We start from the raw sequence: 26,902 nt of genomic DNA, 5'->3' as shown, positions 1-26,902 counted from the left end.
CTTCATAACAGAGACAATTTGGGGGCTAAATCTTTCACTTTGCCAGGCACACACACAATCAGACAATTCCCTTGGTAATAGAATAATCTAAAGGCCTTCCAGGGACTTTCCTGGTGGTCCAGTGGGTAAGACTCCATGCTCCCAATGCAGGGGGCCCGGGCTGGATCCCTGGTCAGGGAACTAGATCCCACATGCATGCCGCAACTAAGAGTCTGCATGCCACAACAAAGATTCCACATGCCACAACTAAGACCCGGTGCAGCCTAAATAAATAAATAAATAAATTAATTAATTAATTAAAGACCTCTCGTATGAGGACTAGGAACGGGCCTTGGAAGTCTCCTTCTAAGATGCAATGTTTGATTCTTGTTACTTACTCAGGGACTGCCTTTCTTTTCCATCTGGTCAAACAATTCTCACAACAAATACACAATATGAAATCACTCCAGGGTGATACTCTGCCAGGATTTTAACTTATCTTTAAGCTGCCGTTTCTGTGCCGATTTGGAAGATAACTCCGACCAGAGAATTATGTCCAAGAATCACATTTTCCAAACTAATTTTACAGTTGAACTAACATCATGATGGGACCCTTGCACATGAGGATTTATAAACTAAGTTGTGAAATAGCCAAAACAATCATCTCTGTCTCCCAGGGTTGGTGTGAAGAGTACGTGAGCTAGTCCGCAGAACACAGTTCTGGCATAAGATAAAACCTCAAGGGGCTTCCCTGGTGGCGCAGTGGTTGAGAGTCCGCCTGCCGATGCAGGGGACACGGGTTCGTGCCCCGGTCCGGGAAGATCCCACATGCCGCGAAGCGGCTGGGCCCATGAGCCATGGCCGCTGAGCCTGCGCGTCCAGAGCCTGTGCTCCACAACGGGAGAGGCCGCAACAGTGAGAGGCCCGCATACCACAAAAAACAAACAAACAAACAAACAACAACAACAAAAACCCTCAACGTGTACTAGCTTTGGTTAGTATTGCTAGAGTCAGCACGGCACCAATCCTCCTGCCCAGAACAACCAAACGTTCTGCAAAAACTACAAAGGTAAATGTTTTAAATTGTACTGATGAGCCAGCAAGAGTGAAGGAATCTTGAGCTAAATGCTACATGAATGTGGGAACCCAGAGGAGAACCAGTGCTGGGAATTAGGCTTCTGTGTTAAGGGCATGCATGCTCTCTTTTTTCTTTGCTTTGTTTTAGTTTTTGTTTTGTGAAAGCTTGTGGGTACAGAAGTCAAAGGCTAGGCCTTGTTTTGGGGGAGGGACAGAGAAATATAAGAATAACCACTCGGGGCTTCCCTGGTGGCGCAGTGGTTAAGAATCTACCTTCCAATGCCGGGGACATGGGTTCGATCCCTGGTCAGGGAATTAAGATCCCACATGCCACAGTGCAACTGAGCCCATGTGCTGCAACTACAGAGCCCACGCGGTCTGGAACCCCCGCATCATACCTAGAGAGAAGCCTGCACACCGCAACAAAGAGCCCGTGCACCACAACTAAGACCCAATGCAGCCAAAAATAAGTAAATATTTTAAACAAAGAATAACCCCTGCCCACGGCTCCCATGTGGGGTGACAGAGGACCGGACGTTTCCCTTGGTTTAGATTGGGGACCTAGAGGTCTGCTCAGGAAAGGACCACGATCCTTACAGGGGCCTCTAGAAATAAAGCAATAGGGACCAGCAGGGGCTCAGGGAGTCAGAGACCAGCCAATGCAGGGGCGGGGAAGGGGCCAGAGTTTGCAGAAGGGCATGAAGAACTCTGCCACAGGGAACAGCTGGCATCGTCCATGCACAGAACAATACATCTGCTGCAGACTCCTCTACAAGACCAACCCCAAAGGAGAAAGTAGGCTCTCCCACCCCTTACCACCACCCAACTCCAGGAGTTCAGAGTCAAGGACTGAATCGTCTTCCATTTGAAATGAAGAAAAATGCATTTTTTGCATACCCAGCCTTGTTGCTTTAAAGTTTATATATCCATTGAACTGATGATTATTGAGCACTTGCTATGTGCCAAGAAACAGGGCTAGGTCATTATATACGTTATCTTATCTAAGCCTCACTAGAGCTCTGTAAGGTACACAGTCTTGTTATTATCCCCATTTTACAGATGAGGACATAGAATTCTAGAGATTTGATAATTTGCTCATGGTTACACAGCTGGGAAGTAGCCCTTGGGGAATTCAAGCCTAAACAGCCTCATATTCTTAACCACTATACTTCTGTTTTCTCTTACAGGCTTTTCAGGGAATCTGTATCAAAAAAGAAATAATTAAATAACCCTGCTGCCTAAATCTGGCATCGTAAAAGGCTATGTCTTCAATATAAAGGTGAGCCAGAAATAAGTTCTCCCCTCCTCCTCCAGCGCCCAGTAAAGAAATTTCCTATCTCAAATCTTAGTCTTTGGTGGGAAGAAAAAACTCTCCTCTGCTCACCCCCATATTTTATAACCACAAATGGACCCCACACGTTTTCAGTCTACATTCATACTATTAGGACCAACAAACTCCAAACCAGGAACTTACATTCGAGTGACCCGAATTCAAATGACCCAGAATTGGGAAGAAGCCCAGATAACTGACAGGCAGATACAAATATAAACCCTCCAGCAGAGTGTGCCTTCAGCCCAGGCTTCAAGAACTCTCACAGATAAAGGTCTGCAAAACAAGAGCTCATGTTTTAAAATAATCATTATCTATCTATCCATCATCTATCTATCTATATCTATCTATCATCTATGTATCTATCTATCATCTATCTGTCTATCTATCATCTATCTACCTATTTATCACTCATCTATCTATCCATCATCTATCTATCATCTATCTATCATCTATCTATCATCTATGTATCTATCATCTATGTATCTACCATCTATCTATCATCTATCTATCATCTATGTATCTATCATCTGTCTGTCTATCATCTATCTATCTATCATTTATCTATCCATCATCTATCTATCATCTGTCTATCTATCTATTTATCTATCTATCATCTATCTATCATCTATGTATCTATCATCTGTCTATCATCTCTCTATCATCTATCTATCTATCATTTATCTATCCATCATCTATCTATCATCTGTCTATCTATCTATTTATCTATCTATCATCTATGTATCTATCATCTGTCTATCTATCATCTATCTACCTATTCATCACTCATCTATCTCTCTGAAAGCAAAGACATTGAGGAGTCACAGAAATCAACACAATCGGATCTGCAAAGATTTCAGATATTATAATTAATAGCTGTAGGATATTAAATATGTACTTAATATGATAAAATACAAAAGAAGGGTTTAAAAAGTATAAAGTGTACATCGATCTGTCTATATGTATCTATATATAATTTAAAAACACAGGAGTCCATGACGATGCTTCGGATTCCTACCCAACACGCCAGGTTCGTCCTTCTGTCTTCCCCCTTCCTTATTTGTTACCTTTCTCTGACAGTGAGAAATCTGGCTCTCATAATTCACAGCCTATTTACTTATTTTCTCAGTCCAAGTGTACCCCTAAAACAGCTTCAAAATCTCTATTTCATACCCCAGAGAAGAAACAAATTTAACATCCCGATCACAAGATCTGTGGACAATTCTTTCTTAAGGCTAAACTTATATTATACAGCCAAGATTCTGTTTCCAGAGTGATTAGGTTAGTTCTTTTTCTCTCTACCCTTTTCAGTACGGCTGTTATTCATTCGTGTTACTGCGTATTAGGCTCAACTATCTGCCTGAATTTCATTGGATTCCCCCCCACAGACTGGTGGACTTTAATTCTGTATTTATTTGGGGGGGTTACAAAAAACATTACCATGAGTATGTTTTGTTTAAAACCACAAACAAGACAAGATGCCTTTTATCACCATTTTATTCAACATTGTACTAGAGGTCTTAACTCATATAATGAGGCCAGAAAAACAAAAACAGTTTACAAGGATGGTAAAAAAAAAAAGGGAAAAGTGCTCATTACTTTCAAATGATACTATTCTCTACATAGAGAACTCAAAAGAATCAATAGATATAGTTTAACAGTTGATGAGCTTAATGGGATTATTTGCAAATATATATATATACACACACATTTTACACACACACATATATATATCAATGGTTTGTGTAGATGAATGTTAACTAGACTTATTTTAGTGATCATTTCAACAGATATACAAATATCAAACCATTATGTTATACACTTGAAACTAATATAATGTATGTCAATTATACCACAATTTTTAAAAATGGTATGCCTCTACTTTAGTGAAAGATATAAAATATAATAAAAATATCATTGTAAAATCAATTTAAAGTCATTAAAATATCAACTATATAGAAATAAATGTAACAAAAGATATGAAAGAACTTTATGAAAACAGTATAAAACATTATTGAGACATGTTAAAGCAGACCAAAATAAATAGAGCTACAGTCCACAATCATAAATTGGTACAATTAATAACATAAGCATATCAGTTCTCACCTATATGATCTATAGATTCAACGCATTCCAATCAAAATCCCAATGGATTTTTGGGGGTGGGGGTTGCGGGAATCATTCTTTTGCTGGAACTTGACAAGATGATTCTGAACTAAAGAATAAATAAAATTACAAAATACCTCTGAGAGCAAAGAACAAGATGAGGGATTTGCCCTGCTAAATATCAGCACTTAATATAAATCTATAACGATTAAGACTGAGTGGTATTTGCACAGGAGAAATCATCAAATGGAAAAAAATATCAAGCCCAGGAACCTGTATATGAAAGCTTGAGTTATGGCAGAGTTGGCTTTGCAAAGAATGGACTTTTCAATAAATAGAGCTATGTCAAGTGATTATCCATATGGAAACAATGAAAATTCAATCTTATTTTTCATCCAACAGAAGTGACTCCAGGTAGATTAAAAACTTAAATGTGAAAGGCAAAACCATAAATTCATAGAAGACAAAAAGGAGGCTCCTTTTATAATCTCAGGGGAAGGAAAATAAAATTGGCAAAATATCATAAATTTAAAAGGGAAATATTGATACATTGGGCTACATTAAAATTAAGCACTTCTGTTGATCACAAGACAGCAAAACAAAGTAAAAAGAAAAACCAAAGGAGAAGGGAGACAAGGGAGAAGAGAGTTGCAATACTTACAACCAACAAGGGGTTACTGTGATCGTTATAGAAAAAACTCTTACAATCCCCCCCCAAAACAAATAACCATTGAGAAAAATGGGCCCAAAATGTGAGTAAGCTGTCCAGAGAAGAGGAAAAGATGATCAACCACGTTAGCAATCAGGAAAATAAAAGTGAAAGCAGTGAGGTCCCATTTCACAGCCACCTGATTTAAAAATCTCCCAATTTAAAATTCCAATAATGACCCAGCATTGGGCAGGATGTGGAGCTACCAGAACCCTTCCACACTCTTTGCAGGAGTGGGACTGGCAACGACCAGTCTGGAAAACCATTTGGCGTTTCCCGTTAAGTTGAAAATGTGCACACCCAGGCCAGTCCTGGGTAAATGTCCTAGATAAACTCTTGTACATGTGCATCAGGGGATATGTACATGGAAATCTACAGCAAAAAATTAACAGTGATCTCAGTTACAGACAATAATGGAATGTGTACATCAATGGTGGTCTAATCCTTGGTAAATTTAATTTAAATAAAGATAACGTTAATTTAAGTAATGCCAGTTACAACATGAAAATTTATTGACAATGTTGAATACAGTAAAGGTACTAAAACCATAAGGCAAGGTAATATAATAAAATGTATTTCCTAAATACAATTTCATACAAGGCTTCTATAATATTTTAAAACTGAGTGACGGGCTTCCCTGGTGGCGCAGTGGTTGAGAGTCTGCCTGCCGATGCAGGGGACACGGGTTCGTGCCCCGGTCTGGGAGGATCCCACATGCCGCGGAGCGGCTGGGCCTGTGAGCCATGGCCGCTGAGCCTGCGCGTCCGGAGCATGTGCTCCGCAATGGGAGAGGTCACAACAGTGAGAGGCCTGCGTACTGCAAAAAAAACAAAAAACAAAAAAAACTGAGTGACATGTGATTATGTCAGTTTTATTCCTAGCTGTATTTTAATTCTGGCAGTTGTAAAATTATTATATATATATATGTGTTGGTTTCTTGTTCGCTTTTATAGGCTTACATATATGTAAAAATGTTTTTTAAGCTGGAAATAATGATTTTACTTAGTTAAAAAAATTTTGGTCTACTCATGCAAGGGGATTTTGTAGAAGAATGAAAATAAATGAGCTTCAACTACACACACACACACCCCACTTGGGTTTGATTCATTTACATAAAGTATAAAAACATGAAAAATTCCATTGCATATTTTCAGGGATGATACACATATGAAGAAACTATAAAGAAAGGTAAAGAAATACTAAACACAAAACTCATGTGAGTGGTTACCTCTGAAGGAGAAGCATGGAATTAAAGCAGCTTCTAAATCAAAGGTAAGATTCCATTTCTTACACTGGGTGTGAGACGCATAGGTGTTTGCTGTCCTGTTATTCTGTATACCCTACACCTATTACAGATTAACTTATATCTATTTGAGTTTTAATACAATATTAAAATATTTTTAAAAAATCAAATTGCCAAATATAACCCGCAGTACAACACCTTTACGTTAACACAGTCACACAGACAAAAGAGCATCACCTGTGAGTGTCCGTAAGGCCATCCACACCCTGAAAGCACTGCTGTGTGGACAGGGGTCAAGCCAAAATTGAATATCGTTTTGTTTCTGTAGTTTGTTCGTTGAGAATATACTTTTATAAAAATTGTATAATTAAAATTGATGATAGAAATTTGAAGAGAATTTGAAAGAAAGGAAAAAGAGGGACGGAGGAAAGGACAGAGGGAATAAGAGAGATGGAAGGAAGACAAGCAGAAAAAAAAAAAAAAAGCAGCTCTTGGAGAGCTCAGAAGACAGGCCTGGTGAAGGAAGGAGAAACTCAGGGGCAGCCGTCCCCACGGCTGGGCAAGCCTGAGAACCCAGAGCCGCCTTCAAGTCACAGCTCCGCGTCCAGGGCCTCCCCAGAGAGGAAGCTCCTGTCACCTCTTGGAGCCCTGACCTTCTCTGCTTCCGGACGAGGGCAGAGTGGGCAGGATTTGAGTGACGCAGACGCTGGGTGACTCAGCTGGTCCCAGGAAAGAAGAAAACCTGCAGCTAGGTATCCAGAGGAGCCACCTTTTTTTTTTTTTTTTTGCTTTCAAGGTGCTTCTTCAAAAGTATGTTAATAAACTATGGCTAAAAAAAAGGTGTTAATTATTCATAATATAACAGAACAATGAGTCCTTCAAAAAATGAATTCTGGGGGCTTCCCTGGTGGCGCAGTGGTTGAGAGTCCGCCTGCCGATGCAGGGAACATGGGTTCGTGCCCCGGTCCGGGAAGATCCCACATGCCATGGAGCGGCTGGGCCCGTGAGCCATGGCCACTGAGCCTGCGCGTCCGGAGCCTGTGCTCCACAACGGGAGAGGCCACAACAGTGAGAGGCCCTCGTACCGCAAAAAAAAAAAACACAAAAAAACCCAAAATGAATTCTGTTTTTCTAAGAGGTGAGGTTAAAATTGTATCTAATATTTTCCTAGGACAAGACTTCTTGCTGAACATTAGGTTCAATCTGTTCTTGATTCCTCTGCTTGGCTGGTAAATGTTTTCCCCCCAAGACAGTACTCAAATTCACAAATGAAATGATTTTTAAAGCTGTGTAAAAATGCAATAAGATAAGGCAGTCACTCGTTTTTTTCAGAGCACAGTTTTGGTTTCAAGGCAGGAGAGACATTAATAAAGGCAAGAAAGCTCATCTGTAACCCAAACCCTTTAACAAATAAAGGGAACAGCTTTAAAAGGGCAGAGAAAATGCACTGACCTTTTTCAAGTCTATTTGTAAATGCAATATTATTTATGACACACAGATTTGTAACCACCATAGCGGGTTTCTAACCTTGAAGATCATCTATCTTAGAGGCCCTGTTCCATTCGGCTGACTTTAAGACAGTGATTGGAAGGCCAGCAAAGAGTCAGCTTTGTCTTGTGGTTTGGAACAGTCACATCTGTTATGAAATTACAACAACAAATACATTACTGCATAGGTTCTGTTTTTAATTTTTTATAAGTCATAAATGATGTGCACTTTAGAAACCAAGCAATATATAGTAGGTGTTTTAAGAATGGAAGGGAGAGAGAGAAGGGGAAAGGGAACAGAAAGGGAGGGGAAGGAAGGAAGGATGGAGACGGAGAAGGAAATAAGACTTTCCCATTAAATTTAAAACTGAAGCCTAGACATTAAAATAGTAAATGATTTTTGTGTACTGATGCATCACTATTAAACAGCACTGAAACTTTTTGTTTCTTGGTGCTCTCCAACTTGGGTTTCATATTAGAGTCAAAACAGAATATTTAGGGTGCAGTGAAAATCTGCCTTGTCATTATTCACCTTTGTACCATGCCTCATTCATTCATTCATTCAGTCACTAAAGGTTTACTGAGCACCTACGATGTGCCAAGCACTGTGCAAGGCACTCGGTGGACAATGGAGAGGGCACTGCTCCCCATGTCTAGAATGTTCTCTTCTTCCCCTATTATCTCTTCTCCATCCTCAGACCCATTTTTCCACGAGCTAATCAAAAGCCATTCCCCACCTTCCCTGACCTGTGTTCCAATCTCCTGCCCCATCTACCAGCCTGCCCACCTGGTCTCTCTCACCTCTGACACTGATAGCTTAGCTATGGCTCTCACATCACAACCCACGTGATACCAAGCCCAAAATGATTCACAGCAGTGCCTGAGCTACTGTTGCCTGGGGAATATTTTCGGGGCATTAACAGGAAGTTTTGTGGCATGGCACAAATGAGAGATGCGGGTTCAGTTCTAACCCCAAGTTAGAAGCAGATCTTCCTATGGGGATTTAAAGACGTCCCCCAGGGCCACAGCAGGTGGAAGACCAGTGATTAGGATGGGCCACGGCTCATCCCACAGGTGGATCTCAACACATGCTCAGGGCGGAGACCCGGCTGCAGCCCTCATTACACAACCATCTCTGGGCTAAAAGTAAGAGTTGAAACCATCTGTGGTCAACCTGTGTGCCCTGAAGTAAGACACAGACATCCCAGTGTCTGGACATCACTGAAGACGATGCACGTGGCCAGGGAGCCCCCTGGAGAGGGGCTCCCACCGTTTAGTGACAGTGGACTGGAGATGGCACCAGCGTATCCTTTATGACTTATGTGCATAAGGGTGTGCTTCTTACTACAGAATAGAGCTTTAGGGCTACCCTGGTGGCACAGTGGTTGAGAGTCTGCCTGCTGATGCAGAGGACACGGGTTCGTGCCCCAGTCCAGGAAGATCCCACATGCCATGGAGCGGACTGGGCCCGTGAGCCATGGCCGTCTGCGCGTCTGGAGCCTGTGCTCCACAACGGGAGGGGCCACAACAGTGAGAGGCCCACGTACCGAAAAACAAAAAATAGAATAGAGCTTTATTCATGCTAAACAACTCCTCTTTCCCTTTGCATAGAGTCTCAAGTTAAAAGACTGGATGTTAAATTCCTGAACTATAAGAGTCAAAGTTCTGATACCCAGAGTGGGTGATGTCAGGTGGGCAATCTCCCTTCCATAATTTTGTCTTAGTGAACCAGGGTTCCACATCTTAGGGTGCTGTGGTAGCTTTCAAGGGATATTTCCACATGTGGCTTTGTGTTACAGTTACTTGTGGATTTAGCATATTTCCTTGCAAACATGCCAAACCCCATATTGACAGGACTACCTCAACTTTTTAGTACTCAGAACACTAAGATGGTGGTGGTGATGATGATGGTGATGGTGATGATTATGGTGATGATGGTGGTGGTGATGATGGTAGTGGTGATGGTGATGATGATGATGATGGTTATAATGATGATGATGGTGGTGGTGATGGTGATGATCATGGTGGTCATGATGATGGTGAGGATGGTGATGATGATGGTGATGAAGATGGTGATGATGATGATGATGGTTATAATGATGATGATGGTGGTGGTGATGGTGATGATCATGGTGGTCATGATGATGGTGAGGATGGTGATGATGATGGTGATGAAGATGGTGATGATGATGGTGGTGATGGTGATGATGAGGGTGGTGAGAGCTAACACACACAGTGCTCACTATTTACCAGGTATTGGTCTAAGTGTTTTATACTTATTAACTCATTTAATCCCCATGACAATATTTTGAGGTGGTACTATGATTATCCTTACTATATACAGGTAAGGAAACTGAGGTAGGGAGAAGGTAAATGCAGTATCCAATTCCTGGTAAGTTTTTTGGTAACTATTTGCTGGACTGAATTGAATGTTACCCTTTTGAAATAGTCTCGGTGCTATGTCTTAATCTGATTTTGACATACATAAAAAAGATATTCCTCTTATGATTTTTTAATTTGTTTCAGAAATTAAGGTGTTTTCCATAATGTTTATCTGAAGGGCTGGCATAGGATGATTTCAAAACAACTCTGAAAAGAACTCATGTGCTATGTATTTGACTATTTCCAATGTTTTACTATCTTTCAAATGGTTTTGGTTTATCATAATTAATAACAAAATTTCACTTTTGCTTTTCCATATTCTAATTTTATTCCATCTTGTGTTAGATGGTCATTTTATTTTAAAAAATGTTAGTGTTTTCTCTGTAAACTCTTCTTTCTTTTCTTTTTCCCAGGGGCTGGGATTGCTAAGTCATTGTTGTTGAAACTGTCTGCTTCTGTCACTTCTGTCTGTAACCCCATGAGATAGGGCTTCACATCACCTGTGAAGGGGAAATCCAGTTTGGATCCTTCAGCAAATTTGGGGTTCCAAGTACATGGCTGTTGTAGATTAACGTGGCTTTTGTAAGACAAATATGCAAAGTGCTACTAGTTGATAAATGCATCTGAGAAAATATTAAGCGAGGTGGGGTGTTTGATGAGGATGTGTGTGTGTGTGTGTGTGTGTGTGTGTGTGCATGCGGATGTGTGTGTGTGTGGTCTGTCTGTCTGTTTTTTCTCTGATATATAGAACTCTTACAGGACAAGATAATTAGCCAAATGTCTTTAGCAGATTTTTCATAAAGTTTTGTGATTTCTTTGAGCTACAGTTACATACAGCTGCTAAAAAATGCTTTTTCCCCCACCATCACTTGCATAAAATATAGAAATAGCAAATCAGTAGCCTTTTTATGCAGACTGGTTATGAGTCAACAGTTCAAAGTGTCCTTATTTCAAACTGGCCTGAGGCAAGTCTGGCTAAAATCAAGACCTTGGAGATCCAAGTGACATGACACTAAACAATTCTGAAGCTCACTGCTTATCTTTTTTCCATTTTGGATCCCAGATGTGTACTTCTTTCTAGACTGTCTACAATCAAGCAGATGGATTTTTTTTTTTTTTTTTTTTTTTGCCTTCAAGGATATTTTGTAAGCATGATGCTTGCTGGCAAAAGCCACTCCGAAGAGTGAGGGACACCCTGATGGGAGGGTGCCGTCAAGATGGGGCTATTCACCCAGTGCTCTTCACTGGGCTGGAGGTGAGCCTTGAACTTCATATCAGAAAATTTCCTACAGTCCTAGTTGTCAAGAAAAATAAATCAGACTCCAATTTTAGAATTTAAAATATAAAGAAAATGTCTAATAAAAAGGAAATTTAAAACAATCTTCTCTCTTTATCGTACTTTCATTTCTAGCATCCATAGATGGAGTTGGGACAGTAGGGGTGGGGGAGCTTTTATTGGTTCCAAACAAATAAAGATCACCCTTTGGTAGACATCTTATGAGGCCCATAAAGATGGCAAACAGGTTTTCTAAACCAGAAGATGTGACATATACTGGTGGAATGGGATTGTCAAAACTGAAACTCTATGGAAAAATCTAAGTAATACAGTCTTTTGTTTTGGGTTCCTCAGCGGCAGACCCAGAGACAAGGATTTGAATACAAATAGTTTATTTGGAAGATGAAGCCAGGAAACACTAGTGGGGAAGGGGGAAGGGAGACAAGGATAAGGATGGAAGCCCATAAAGTTCTCATGCCACTAGCGGGTAGCAGAGAGCACTCCTGGAGCTCTCACAGCTGAGGGGTGAGACAGTGGGGGTGTTGATCCACCAGCCACTCATCTTCATTCATTGAGGGCTGCTTCCAGGAGCTTATCTTCCAAGCACACTGGCTTGCCCTGAGAGAGAGCTAAGAGCGAAGTGGTCCATGTAGTTGGGAAAAAAAAATTTCTCGGGCATCGTCACAGTGGTTTGCCAGGTAGCAGTGAGGGGCAGGGGTATGGGTGAGGCACTGACCATGGTGCTGCATATGGTTCCTGGACATGTAGTGCTAGTCACTGGCCAGGAGGCAAGACGGCGCTCCATGAGGCTTCTCCATCCCCCTCACTCACCTCTGTTCTGTTTGTATTACCCAACCAGTGCCTTGACCATGCCTGGCACTTAGGAGTTCGAACCAAGTTGTTGAACAAATAAGTGAGTGAAGAATTGACTTTTATATAAGCTGAGATGACTCAACTTTGCTTCCTGGGTTCTTCCTTTTATTTTCCACATGCAATTCGGGGATAATGCTGTGACTCACTTCAACCTGCCCAACTGCTGCCGTGGTGAGTATTTCAGAGCTGTCCAGGCCCTCCGGATGGGCAGCACCTGCTCATGCTATAATAGATGTGGGCATCATGCTGAGGCACAGGCCTGTGATGGGGCCTTCCTTCTTCAGGATCTTGGGAAACCCGGTGCAACTATGGGATCTAACAACGGGATCTAATAGTGTGATCCTTGGACCAAGACCGATTAGCATTTCTCACACCAAAATCCAGGGCACCTTAAGCTCAGGCATTTTCAGGGATAGACCTGCCACCGCAGAACTGTGTTCGGGGATGACGTTCAGATCTCATAGAACCTTTTCTGGGAGCCCACCGTGTGCTGAGCAGTGTCTAGGTTCCTGCATTAGTCACAGTGTTAACCTGGGAGGGAGCCCAGCTCTGGCCTGGCCTTGAGACACCTGGGTTTGCACCCTCTGAACTACAGCTGCCGACAGTGCATGTCCACAGCAATCGGGGACAGTGGAGCGGATTGTCTGACCAGCTCTCTCTCTTATCATGAACACCCTTTTTCTCTGCTGACAGTTAAGTGGGGGGAAGCCTGGAGGATAGGCGGTAATAGGGCAGCAAGGAGGTGGGGGATGAACCCTTTACCTCATCACCCCGTCTGGAGGACCAACTACGCACAGTCTTGTAACTTCCATCCCTCCTCCTCCCATTGTCCCCACACCTCTCAACCTCTCACTCCTGAAACTCCCTTTTTCCCTGTTTTGAATCTTAAAACTCAGTCTTTATTCTGCTTCCTATAAGCACCTGGGTCCCGCTCCCTCCTTGATCTCTACCCCCTGAGCAACAAGCTTCCAACCAAAGCAGGAGTGCACGAGGGCATTTGTTACGTTCATGTGGACAGGGCGGGGGGACGGATTTCTGTTCTGGCCTCCCCACTGGAAGGTCAGGAATGGGATACCCAAGGGACTGCATCCCTCAGGATGGGGGATGGGAGCACAAGAATAAGACATACAGCTTGTTCTTCATGTCAGGGCCTTCATGTCTCCTGACTGAAATATAACTGGTTGTGAAGCTGAGAAGTTAAGGGCAGCTAATAGGTGGAGGTAGTAACCTGAAGATCAGTCATATGTTTTTGGTGTAGTTGGATGTGAAGAAAGGTAAATGGTTAATATGAGTGATAAAGAATTATCACGTGAAAATACTTTGTAAGCATGCTCTGCAAGTACCAGGAATTCCACACAAATCTATGATGATTAGACTCTAAATAGGAGGTTTTATCTATGCCCTTGTAATAAAGAAGAGTTTACTCAACACTTGAAACTTTCTAACCAGCATGAGCTCATCCAAAAATCTGCTAAAGCAGTGTTTCCTTTGGAGGGACCCATCCAGCCCAGGATGGTGTCATTAGGAGAGTGAGGATGCTGAAACCCAAACCCCTAAGGACCTCTGAGACTCCCCTGTATAACAGAGGAAGTAATCCAAGTGGCACACAGTGGTGCCTGAACAAATTACCCAGAAATTGACTGCCTTCAGTGCAAACTAATTTAATCTGCTCAGAATGTAGCCTTCTTGGCAAAGCTGCCTTTCCCCAGAGGAGTAAAAGTGAATTAAACAGTGGTTTCCACCAGGTACAGCAGCCTACCCACTCCAGGAAAGAGCCTGCAGGCTGATCATCAGAAGTAAAAGGATTCATTTTACATACCTGGCAAAGAGCTTGGTGTTTGCCTTGGCTCCCCTAAAGCAGCATTTGCAGCAGTCAGATTTATAGCGACAGTCGCTGCAGAGAAAAATGACAGGCAGCCACCCACCCTCCAGGAGCTGAGGCACTGTCCCTGAGATACTCATTCTGCTCCTTCAGACTCCCGGCAGCTCTGGGACCCCATGGTCCTGTGGGAACGGTCACCTGATGCGAGTGGGTCCAGGGGATACTTGCGATCCCTCCAAGGTAACCTCTCCTTTTGTTTTCTTTATGCACAGAAGATGTCCAAAATTAGCATCATGCTTCTTCATGGGCTCCCAGAAATTGACACAAAATCATGAGGTGGCTGAAGGTGGTGAGCTAGATTGTGGAAGTTGATGAGAGACACCTCAGTGACCCCAAACGGTACAGACACTGAGTAAGGGTGATTGGAAAGCAACCAGGAGCTGATAAGTTAGAGTTAGACACGTCATTGTTTCAGAGAACGTCTGCCTCTCTTCCCTGTTTGCTTTCAAAAGAGAAACTATAAACCAGCATCAGTTCCTTGAAGATATACTGTTTCTTTAGGATTCTTTTTATTGTGGTAAAAATTATGTAACATAAAATTTACCATCTTACCCATTTTTAAGTGTACAGTTTAGTAGTGTTAAGTCCATTCATGTTGTCGTGAAACAGATTTCCAGAATGTTTTCATCTTGTAAAACTGAAGCTCTGTAGCCTTTCAACAAGGACTCCCCTTTTCTCCCGAACCCCTAGCCCCTCATATGAACCATTTTCCCTTCCACCTCTGTGACTTGGAGTTCTCTAGGCCCCTCATGTAAGTGGAACCATGCTGTTTTTGTGTCTGGCTTATTTCACTTAGCATAATGTTTTCAAGGCTCATCCATGCTGTAGCAGAAGACAGAACTGTCTTCATCTTCAAGGCTGAATAATATTCCACTGTAGGTAACAGACCACATTTTGTTTATCTGCTCATCTGCTGATGGACATTTGGGTTGCTTCCGCCTCTTGGCTATTGTGAATAATGCTGCTATGAACATGGGTGTGCAAATATCTCTTCGAGTCCTTGTTTTCAAGTCTTTGGACAAATACCCAGATGTGGGATTGCTGGATTATATTGGATTTTTATTTTTAATTTTTGAGGACCCTCCAAAGTGTTTTACATAGCAGTTGCACCATTTTACAATCCTACCAACAGTGCATGCTCAAGGGTTCCAATTGCTCCACAGCCTCACCAATACTTGTTATTTTCTGGGTTTTGTTTTTTTTTTTTTGATAGTAGCCATCCTAATGGGTGTGAGGTGCTATTTGTGTGTGTGTGTGTGTGTGTGTGTGTGTATGTAAAGTTGAGATCTGGTGTACAGGGAAGACATCATTGAGATGGCAGATTTGAGCCAGGACCTAGAGGAAGAGGAGTAAGGTGGGCACGGATCTGGGGGAGGATATTCCAGGCAGAGGGACAGCAAGGGCAAAGCTCCAGCAAGAGGAGAAGCCTGGTGGGTTTGGAGGGACAGAGAGAAGGCCAGTGGGGGTAGAGATGATAGAGTCAGATGAGAGTAGTGGGCAGTGAGGTTGGGCGGGGGCATGAGGGAGGCTATTGTGCAGGGTCTCTGAGGCTGCTGTAAAGCTGTTGACCTTAACTCTGAGTGACCTGTGAAGTCAGTGGAGGTTTTAAAACAAAAAATGACATGATTTAACTGTTATGTGGAGAACAGACTTTGGGGGTGGTAGTGGGTGAGAGCGTGGGCAAGAAGACCAGTCAGGACACTAGCACAATAAGACAGGGGAAAAGGAAGGTGACTTGGACCAGCCCGGTAGCAGTGGAGGGAAGTGAGGAGGTGTTTCAAAGAGGAGAGGACGAACCACCACATCCAGGGCCGCCAGTCGGCCAAGCAAGAGGAGGGCTGAGATTTACCACTGGATTTGGAAACATGCTCATCACAGGTGAGTTGGACTATCATAGTCTTGCTGGGGTGGTGGGCTGGGAAGAGCAGTCAAGATAGAACGGAAGGGCTTCCCTGGTGGTGCAGTGGTTGAGAGTCCGCCTGCCGATGCAGGGAACACGGGTTTGTGCCCCGGTCCGGGAAGATCCCACATGCCGCGGAGCAGCTGGGCCCGTGAGCCATGGCCGCTGAGCCTGCGCGTCCAGAGCCTGTGCTCCGCAACGGGAGAGGCCACAACAGTGAGAGGCCTGCGTACTGCAAAAAAAAAAAAAAAAATAGAACGGAAGGAGAGAAATGAGAACGTAGAGACACTACTTGCAAGAAATTGCTTTAAAGGGAAGGAATGAAATGGGGCAACAGCCAGGGTGAGTAGTGGGCTCGGGAAAGGTTTATTTTTAAGAATGAAATCATTGCATATTTAGAATCATGGGAAGGTTTGGTAGAGAGAGAAAAGCTGATGATATGAAGAAATATAACCCATGCTATATTAAGGAAAATGTTTTCCCCCAACAACACTTACCCTTAGGACATACCATGCGATCCATTCTGATACTTGCTATTCCTTTCCAATCTGTTCTGGTCTGGTCCCATCCATGCTAGTCAGGCTAACTAAACTGATTTCACAACTCAAGGTTTGAAGAAAGCACTGTATCCCACCATGCTGCCTAAATTACATTCCTTCTTCTTGCTGAGAACTGTCTTTCTGTGACCATGGGGAAGGCTTTGCTCAGAAAAGTCAAGCTAGGACAGTTTACACACACTTGAGAAACTCAAGAATATTTTGTTTTACAGACTGACTGGGCTGACAGCCTGAGACCCAGGAGTCTAAATATTACCCAAGCAGGATTTTTCAATTGATTCAAGTGCTAACATCCCCTCCATTGAGTTCATGCGTCTGAAGTCAGCCACGTACACAGGCACCAGCCAACCTAGAAAGAACAAGAAAACAATGAGAAATGATGAAATATTCATCAGTCTGTAAGACTGTTTCTTTTGTGCCACGCTGATGTCTGCTTTCACCCTCCTAATATGAATCTTTGGCATTTTAACACAGTTGACATTTTAAAATGAGTGGTTGGGTGAAGCTTCCTTTCTAAGATATGAGATTTTCATATATGTGGGAATGTTCAGTCAATTATTCTTAATGGTAAAACAATAAAAATAATGCACACATGAGACTATCAAATAACAGATACATTAACAACTAAAAGGATTTTTAGAGTACAACCTACTCATACACACACACACACACACACACACACCCCAAGCAAATTATTTCATAACTGGAGCCTGGCTCATATTTCAGAGACACCCAACAAATGCTCACTTGATGAATGAATGAAGAAATGGATGGATTAAGAAACAAATGGGTGAGTGAGTGAATGAAGCCTACATAACTTACCAGGGTGTGAGGTTTGACATAATTTTTTCAGCTTAGGTTTTCTTCCTCCCCCCAGCCCTCACCAGAATCTATTTAGAGAAAAGACTTTTTACAAATCTCAAATGAGGGTGTGATTTGAATATAAATTTTTAAAAAAATAACATGAACTTTAAAAAAGAATGAGGTGTTTTTAGAATGATAATGCTACTTGGCTACCTTTCTGCTTGGCCCCAAGCCATCCAGTAAGCTTGGCCTATGATAAGCGCATTGTGCGTGAATTCTTATCTTAGAGAAGAAAAAAATCCTTATTTAAATGGGGTTGAATTTGGAACAGCAGAGATGTTAAACTTGAGTAAATTGGGTTATTCAAATTTGCATCAACACTGTCATCTTTGGTCTCTTTCCTCCTCATGTTGAGATGTCAAGACGGTATGGCTTCAGAACAGAAAACTAAGTACACAAATAACACCACAAGAAGTCTTACTTCCTGTGAGAATGCAAAGATGCTACCTGAGGGCTGATAGGCTGTGCCGAGTGGATTTCCCTCTGCGTTTAAGGAGGGCTTGGGTTGACGCTACTGACTCAGCATTGGTGGAGCACCTTGAGTTCAGTTTCTAAAGAGTGGTGGATTTCCAGTGTCTGGTCTTGCCCAGTGTCACTTGGGACAAAAAAACCTGCATTTCTGACATGATTGGTTAGAAGAAGAAGTCCAGCTTGTGGATATGGAGTCAAATAAAACAAAAGGACCAAAGTAGCATCAAATGCACTAAATAATCTCCATGAGCACCAACGTGTCATCAGCGAATCTAATTTGGGAGACTAATCTAATTACTCCTGAAGGAGAGGACCGTAGCTGGGATGAAGGCCAACCCTGGCAGATTGGAAGGCAGGGCTGGGAAGCAAGGAATAGGAAGGATTATGGTTGGACTCAAGCATTATTTGACTTTAGAACAATTTTCAAGTCCCAAGTGACAACTTTCCAGCCAGCAAAGCAGATCCTTTCATGGAAGTTTTCCTGGAAGCCTCACCCAGTGCCTGCAACTTCTCTTTCATCCTCTAGAACTGGACCATGTAGCCACCCTGTGCTATAGGCGGTCTGGGAAAGTGAGACCTTTTATCTTCCCAACCCCTGTAATAGAGGAAGTCAAGGATACAGGCACTTGTGAATGGTTTGTGGATGGTCAGTCCTTAGTGTCTGCTGTTAACTGTTCAAAAGGAGAAAGTAATAGTGGCTCAGGACCTAGATCTTTTAGGAACTGCTCAAATGACATGTTGGAACTCCACGAGGATGCCCCTTCCATATGTCAACACTATTTGGGTTTGAGTCTCCTGTATTGATATCGGATAGATGCGTAATATTTTCTGAATGCTGATGAGACATGTTTTGAGTCTTTAGAACAAAAGGTACCCAGAGGGTTGCTAGATCTGCAAATAAAATATGACACCCAATTAAATTTGAATTTCAGATAAACAGTGAATAAATTTTGAATATAAGTGTGTCCCAAATATTTCATGGGACATATCTGTATTAAGCAATTATTCATTGTCAATCTGAAAGTCAAATTTAGCTGAGCATCTTGCATGTGATCTGGCAACCCTGGATAGAAACCTCTACTATGGGTCAGAGGTGGGCTTATTGATTATTCCTGTCATTGTAGAAGACAAGTCTTAAAGTGGTTAAGAATGATCACATCATATATGAGACCTGTGCTTCAATAGGATGATAGAAAAACTGATCCCTTTGGCAGAAATATTTAGAATTCATAGATATTCCTTTTAAACATTAGTCTTGTCCTCTGAGGGATAACCCACAGCCTATTAAGAAAGTTTATCATATGAGAAAGATTATTTGTTCACCCATGACTATTCAAATATTCTCGGACTATGGTAGAAGGTACAGGTTTATGGGTTTCTGGACTGTGAGCCTAGTGTGTGATTGCAAAAGACTCTAAGCACAGAACACTGTAATTAATGATCGATCCGTTCTAATTCTGCAACGTCTTTAAAATCTTCTATTGGGAATTAAGGTCTAAACTTCAGGATGAATAATTGTACAGAATCACAGGCAAGTCCATTATAATTGTCACTCCTGGTCATGGGACTCATTTTATCTAAACTACATTATTGGTGTTTGTGGTGCTTTGCTACAAAGAATGACTTTAACCCTGGCAGAGAAAGCCTCTGGAAAGAAGTGTGAACTAACTTCATCTGCCATGGGGCTCATTTAACAAATGAGCTGTCCCTCACACCCTAGCCCCCTGGGCTTTCACAGAGAGAGGTGAGAAAAATGGGGTGATCAATATTACTGGAAAGAAAAAAATACATATAAAATTAGAAAAGAGTATTGTCTCACTAATCCTTGTGTCTATATCCGGGGAAGGAAGCAATAAGTCCTTCTCATTGATTTTGGAAAGTGTATAATTAAGGTCAAAGTTGATCATGAAATTGTCTAGAAACCAAAAACCAAAAACAAACAAACAAAAATGGACCTGGAAAAAAAGCACTTGACTTGAGAAGAACATGGGTAACTGTCAAGGTCAAGTGACCGCAGTTATAAGAAGGCACATACCACCAAGAAAGGAGGGGGCAGGTGAGCCACTGGGAAATGTGGGTGACAGTCGAAGGGAAAGGTCAGAACCGACTCTGAAGAGTGAACTGGTGTGTTCCAGTTCAGAGGATCAGGAGTGGAGAGAGAGAGAGAGAGGAATAAAGCAGGAGAAACGGGGTCAGAGCCAAAGGGGCAGGAACCCATATACAGCGCAGGGTCTATGGCCGTCACAGGGATACTGACTATTACCATGCGGGAAGGAAAATCACTGGAAGGTTTCGGGCAACAGATTGACACGACCTATCTGACACGGTGACAGCGTCACTCCAACTGCTGTTTTGAATGCAGAACAAAGGCAACACGTGAGGTCTGGGAGGGCAGTCAGAAGCCATTGCAATGAGCTGGGAGAGGTGATGGGATGTGAACCCGGTTGGCTGTGAAGCTGGTAAGGAACGGCCAGGTGCTGGATAGACTTTGAAGACACAGCTGAGGAGGTCTGACATAACAGATGTGGATTTGAGAGAAAGACGGGAACCAAGTCTGATTCCAAAGCTGTTTGTCAGCATGAATGGAAGCATAAAGTTGCCATTTATTGTGCTGGGTAAGACTTGACAAAAGTAGGTTGCTCAGTTCTTATCATGTTAACCTTTGAAGAGACGTCAAGTAGAGAGTTGAATACATGAGTTCAGGAGATGTGACATGGGGCTTTTTACATGTGTGGGAGTGTGCACCTGTGAACGCTTTTCTCCAAAGTTGGAGAGGAGCTAAAACAACAAAAACAAACAAAAAACCGCGCACAGCACTGATGCTTAGCTTCTATCATTTTTCTAGCCTTCACCAAAGTTATAAACATTTTACAAACATTAACTCTATCTTCATGTTCTCACTGTGACAATTCCTCCACTGTTTGTGTACCCTCCTGGGTTTCCAATAGACCAGTGAACTATTAGGAATCTCTCACACATTGCTGAGTTCATCATTTTAAAAGATTTCCAAGTACATATGGTATATTGGAACTCCATGGAAGCCAAAAGCTGAAATTGGGTTTTTTTATTGAATTTTTTCTCTTGATTTCCTCCCAATTCTAGGTGTTGGAGTTTTATTTTTATGAATTTTTCCTTGCACATTTGGTGAGTGCTGGCATTTTAAAAATACTTTTTAATTTAAGAAAATTGAAAAAGTTACACTGAGTCCTGAATACAATTATGCCCTAGTTCCCTAATCTTTTAGCCATTTTCTGAGAGCTCAATGCTTAATTGATTTCTGACCAGAAGAAACCCCAGTCAAGAAATTGATATATGAGAAGTTTTCCAAAGGATGTGCTTAAATTCATTCCTTTAAGTTTTCCAAACTTCTTGAAAGAAGCTAGATCACACGACAGCTATACAATATCTATATGTCATCACATAGTACTGCTTCCAGAAATATCTTGGGTAAGGTGGATTTCAGCAAGGATATTTACCAAAAAAATCAGTGACTCAAAGAATTTTTTGTTTGTTTTTTCAAAATACCCCATTTGAGAATATTGCCCATTAAAATGTTCAATATATACTTATGAATTCCTTTTAGATTTGACCCTCTAGTTGCTACTGTTTTTATGATAGTCTGATTCTGTCAAAGAAAGGCATCCATCAATTCTGTTTCTATTTTTATCTTGGATGCCTAGTATCTAAGAGGAAAATTAATGCCCAAATTTGGGATGTAGTATAAAGAACCCATACTTTGGAATCAGATATATCTGGTCTTAAATTCCAATCCACGGCTTATTGTATGACATTTAACTTTTCTAAGTCTCTGTTTTCTTGCCTGTGAAATGGGCATAAAGTATCTCCCTCCCTCCCAGGGAATATTAAATTAGTTAAAATATGTAAAGCATTTCCATGGTACTTGACTAATCATTGTTAATTTTAATTAGCAATTATAATTAACAATTATATCTTCCTGTATAGATAATATCAACCTTTTCTTCTTACATGTAGTATTGGCTGGATGTAATAGTCATTTGACAAACACTTTAAAATAATTATATACTGAATTATTTAAAGCTAATTCAAAACTTCATTGTAAATAAGTAATAATAACTGCTAATGTTTATGGAGTGATTTCTCTGTTCCAGGCACCATGCTAAGTGCCTTATGTGTATTCATTCACTCATTCGATTCTTGGAATAACCCTATGATGTAAGTCCTGTTAATTTCGCTCTTTATAGATAATGGAATCTAGACACAGGACCAAGGAACTTGCCCAAGGTAGCTGGTCGGGTTTGAACCTGAGAAGTCTAGATTTAGGTCCGGTGCCCACACACACACGATTCTATTGTTGCCTTCCAATAAAGCACGTGCTGTGCATACACACACCGGGGAGTTTTATACTTCATCAAAAGCCTTGCTTATTTTAAAGGCTCAGATGACATTTATAAATATATTAAGAGCCCTGGAAATCGTTTTAGTAATTTTATCACTTTGATATCCCAAATGGACAAAGGGGTGCATTCCATGCTGGCCTTCCCTAAATGAGAGCCTCTGGTTTCCCTAATGAGGATGTGGATCAATTTCAGGAATAAATGGGGGATGTCATGAGTCTTCCTTAAGAGCAGAGCAATTGGATGCTCCCCAGGGTCCCTTGTCCCTTCCTCTCTACTCTCATCGCATGCGGTGCCTCTGGGCTGTTGTTCAGAAGCCCCTCCCCGGTGTGACATGTACCTTTCATCTTCCCTGTTGCAAATCATCAGGTTCTTCTTTCTGTACTGAGTCTTGCCTTTGTTCTTATTAAGCCACCCAGCAGCAAAAATAAGGAAAGCACAAAACGACTGGGTTTTTACTTGGATGAAATGAAATCTGTGAACAGGACCCCATAAGTAAACGTTTGTACCAAAACAAGACAGTGTCACAATTCAGAATTAAAAGACCAAGGAGCACGTGAGAAACATGCCAAAAGGAGAAAACAGGGACAAATGGCACTGGTGCCCTGCTAGTGGCCCCTCATTATATCCCTACACTTACTGCAGGTAGAAGATTTCTTTTTCTTTCTTTCTTTCAAACCACATAATGTGAAAATAAAGTGATTTGGGGAATCTGCCCTTTTTTTTGGCTATGTGGCATGTGGGATTTCAGTTCCCCGACCAGGGACTGAACCCGTGCCCCCTGCAGTGGAAGCACAGAGTCTTACCCAGTGGACCACCAGGGAAGTCCTGAGTCTGCTTCATTTTATCATGTTCCCTCCTTGCAAGATGCACCGTTTAACCCACAGGCAACGTGTAAGGGAAGACCCCCCCCCCCAATTCTGACATATGCATGACTTTCCTTCCGACGGTTTAAGCAGGAAGAACAGGTGGACAGCTGTGCCTTGGTTACCAAGGGTACCCTTTAATATATATATATATATTTATTTATTTATTTATTTATGGCTGTGTTGGGTCTTCGTTTCTGTGCGAGGGCTTTCTCCAGTTGCGGCAAGTGGGGGCCACTTTTCATCGCGGTGCGCGGGCCTCTCACTATCGCGGCCTCTCTTGTTGCGGAGCACAGGCTCCAGACACGCAGGCTCAGTAATTGTGGCTCACGGACCCAGTTGCTCCGCGGCATGTGGGATCCTCCCAGACCAGGGCTCGAACCCGTGTCCCCTGCATTGGCAGGCAGACTCCCAACCACTGCGCCCCCAGGGAAGCCCAAGGGTACCCATTTTTAACCCCGAAGCAACTTTAACTCTCTCGTTGGTCCAATAATTGGATAGTTAACTTGATCTCAATGTATCTGAGAACGCTTTGGTGTCATGAAGTTCCCCGGGCCTGGCCTCTGAAACGAGCAAGGTAGTGGGTGTCTCCAGGACTTTAATCCTGGACTGTTCCCATCTCCACATACATTGGATTCTCTTGCATCATATTCTGTATTTCTCCTTAACATGTACTAGCCAATCTTCTTCCTTTAGATTCTAAGCCACTTGAAGCCAAGAGACTGCTGAGTTCATATTTGAATCTACTATAGGACTTTCCAGAAGCTCAATAAATACTAAATAAGTATTTACAATACCTAAAAACTTTTCTTTTGGTGGGCAATGTTGTGATTTCCTTGAACCCACTTTCAAGTTTATAAATTATTTCATCGTTACCAAAGATGAGTGAGAGTTCATCTGAGAGAAAAGTATGTAAATGAGGATATGAATGACTGTTTTAAATTTCATGAAGAGGAGTACATGGCAGCTATTAATTTGCATTGTAAATATTATAATTGGAACAGAGACGATCCCTGGCAATCTTTAGAGAAAGGCTGAAGAAACGGTTTTAGAGAAAGCTTTTAGTTTCCTAAGCAGCATACATAGAGATTTAATCTGATTATTTTGGTCAGTTTTTAATAGATGAGATTTTATAAAGCCTTATCAAAACCCATCCATCTGGCTAGGCGTTCACCTGAAGGATGTAAAAATGAAAATTTATTTCATTTTATAGATATTTTCTTCGGTTAGTTTCCTTTTTACTGCAAATCTTATTTTTTTCAACAGCATCCAAGGACCAACTCCCCCACCTGTTAAAAATGGTGTACGTCATCCTAATATTTTATGTAAAATTCATCTTTTTAAAATAACCACTAGATGGCAATGAATCGGCATAAAAATGTAGGTCTTGCAGGAAGACACCCATTGTTCGTTTGAAGGGGCAAGAAGAGAAATGAGCTCTTCATCAATGCTTAATACCATTCTCTCCCTTGGCATCTATACAGCCTGGAAGGATCCTAGAATCCATGGCCACCATCAGGGGGTGATTGATGGGGCTGGTGAATAGGCATGTGATGAGAAAGAGCTGCAGAGAAGCCTCAGACAGAGTGCAATGAACATGGGCTTTGGAATCCAACAGACCCAGGTCTGAGTCTTTGCTCTATCACTTCTGAGATATGGGATCTTGGATGAATTGCTTAACTTTGCTGGACCTCAGTTTCTCCATCATTAGAACAGCGATATTAATACCTCATTCATAGGGCATGGTGAGGATCAAATGAGATGTCTGTGCACAGCACCTTGAACATGAAATGTGCTTAATCAATCCCTGCTATTGCAGGGCCATGATTTCTTATCTGAAACCCTTGGGGCCAGATTTGTTTCAGAATTCAGAATTTTCAAAGTATTCAATGATAAAGCATAAATTACATAGCTGTGCTCAGTCAGGGGTGGGACAGCATTCTACAATCAAACATTTACGTTTTTGTAGGAAAACATGTTCATACTAGATGGAATAAGTAACATACCCAATTACCAGTGCAGGGCAGGTTTTGTCACCAATAAGTTGGACAAACGCTTGGTTTTTGGAGCTTTGCGGGTTTTGGAAATTTAGAGAAGGGACTGAGGGTCTGAGCTATCCATTTAGAAAGCATTTCTGATGGTCCTATATGCGTGCTACAGAGCCTGTTGGCATGAACATTCCGAGTGAGGGCTGGTAAGAATGTCACGCTGATCCCTCTTATTTCCATGGAGTTGCCATTCTTCTGGGTAAACTATTATACCAACTACTCTCTATAAGTATACTCAATGTCTTGTAATAACCTATAAGGGAAAAGAATCTGAAAAAGAATATATACATGTTACCGTATACCTGAAACTAACACCACATTGTAAATCAACTATATTTCAATTTAAAAAAAAGATTTTGCTTTCAGAACTTTCACCTAACAAAATGATGACATAAAAAGCAGGAAAAAATATATAATTTTCTGTACCCAAGCATGAGAACTTTCAGTGAAGTAAAAGGCTTATGTTAAAACTGGCATTAAGAGCTCAAAATTAGAATGATAGCTTTTACCAAGTAAAGTTATATTTTACATTTCTGTTCCTGGCAAGCTTTATTTTAAAAGCTTTGATAGAAGCATAATAGCATGTTCTAGGAAAGATACCACCTAAAAGATATGGAAATCTTGTTTTGGGGAGATCGTCTCTTCTAAGTATGTCACATTTAAATGTCACCGTAATATGTTTTTAACAAAGTGTTTTCAATCTTTTCATTTGTGCTTATGCAGCCTCTCCTCTTACATTGTCGACCTACCCCGTAAGGACAGAAACTGGCCTTTCTCTTGTTTTTCTTTCTTTGTAATTCCTGGGAAGCTTGTAACTTATATAGTATTGTGTTCGAAGAAGATGTTATATAAATGCTGGCTTTCTCAGCTGTAAATAGGAAAAATTCTTCCATCATAATTCAGATATTCTCAAGGACACATTTGGGAGTTACATGAACTCTTCCAGGAAACAAATACATCATATATCACCCAGGAAAAGAAATTAACCTTAATGGTTTGAAAGAGTTTGTGTCAGAGCTTATACAATGAACAAATCTGTCCAGATACAGTCTGGAGAAGGAATTCTCCTGTATTTGTGTATATAAGGTCTAAAATGAAAAACAGCCCTAAACAGCAGTTGCATAGGGCAGAAATAGAAACACAGATGTAGAGAACAAACGTATGAACACCAAGGGGGGAAACTGGCGGGGCGAGGTGCAGTGGTGGTGGGATGAACTGGGAGATTGGGATGGACATGTATAAGGTGGATAACTAATAAGAACCTGCTGTATAAAAAAATAAAATAAAATTCAAAAAAAATAGCAGTTGCATAAATTGAGCAATTTCAGCTACGTTTTATCAACGCAGCACGGGGAGCAGTGCCCACAGCGCTCTGCATAAAGCTCCCTGGACGTTTCTGAATAAGAAAAGTAGGGTCCTATTGGCACTGTTGCTGGGAAGAGTAGGACTCCATCGGTGGAGACTGACTACAGTGAG

The sequence above is a fragment of the Mesoplodon densirostris genome, chromosome 15 (genome assembly GCF_025265405.1).
Source record: "Mesoplodon densirostris isolate mMesDen1 chromosome 15, mMesDen1 primary haplotype, whole genome shotgun sequence".
Classification (NCBI taxonomy): domain Eukaryota; kingdom Metazoa; phylum Chordata; class Mammalia; order Artiodactyla; family Ziphiidae; genus Mesoplodon; species Mesoplodon densirostris.
Note: the sequence above shows the minus strand (reverse complement) of the source record.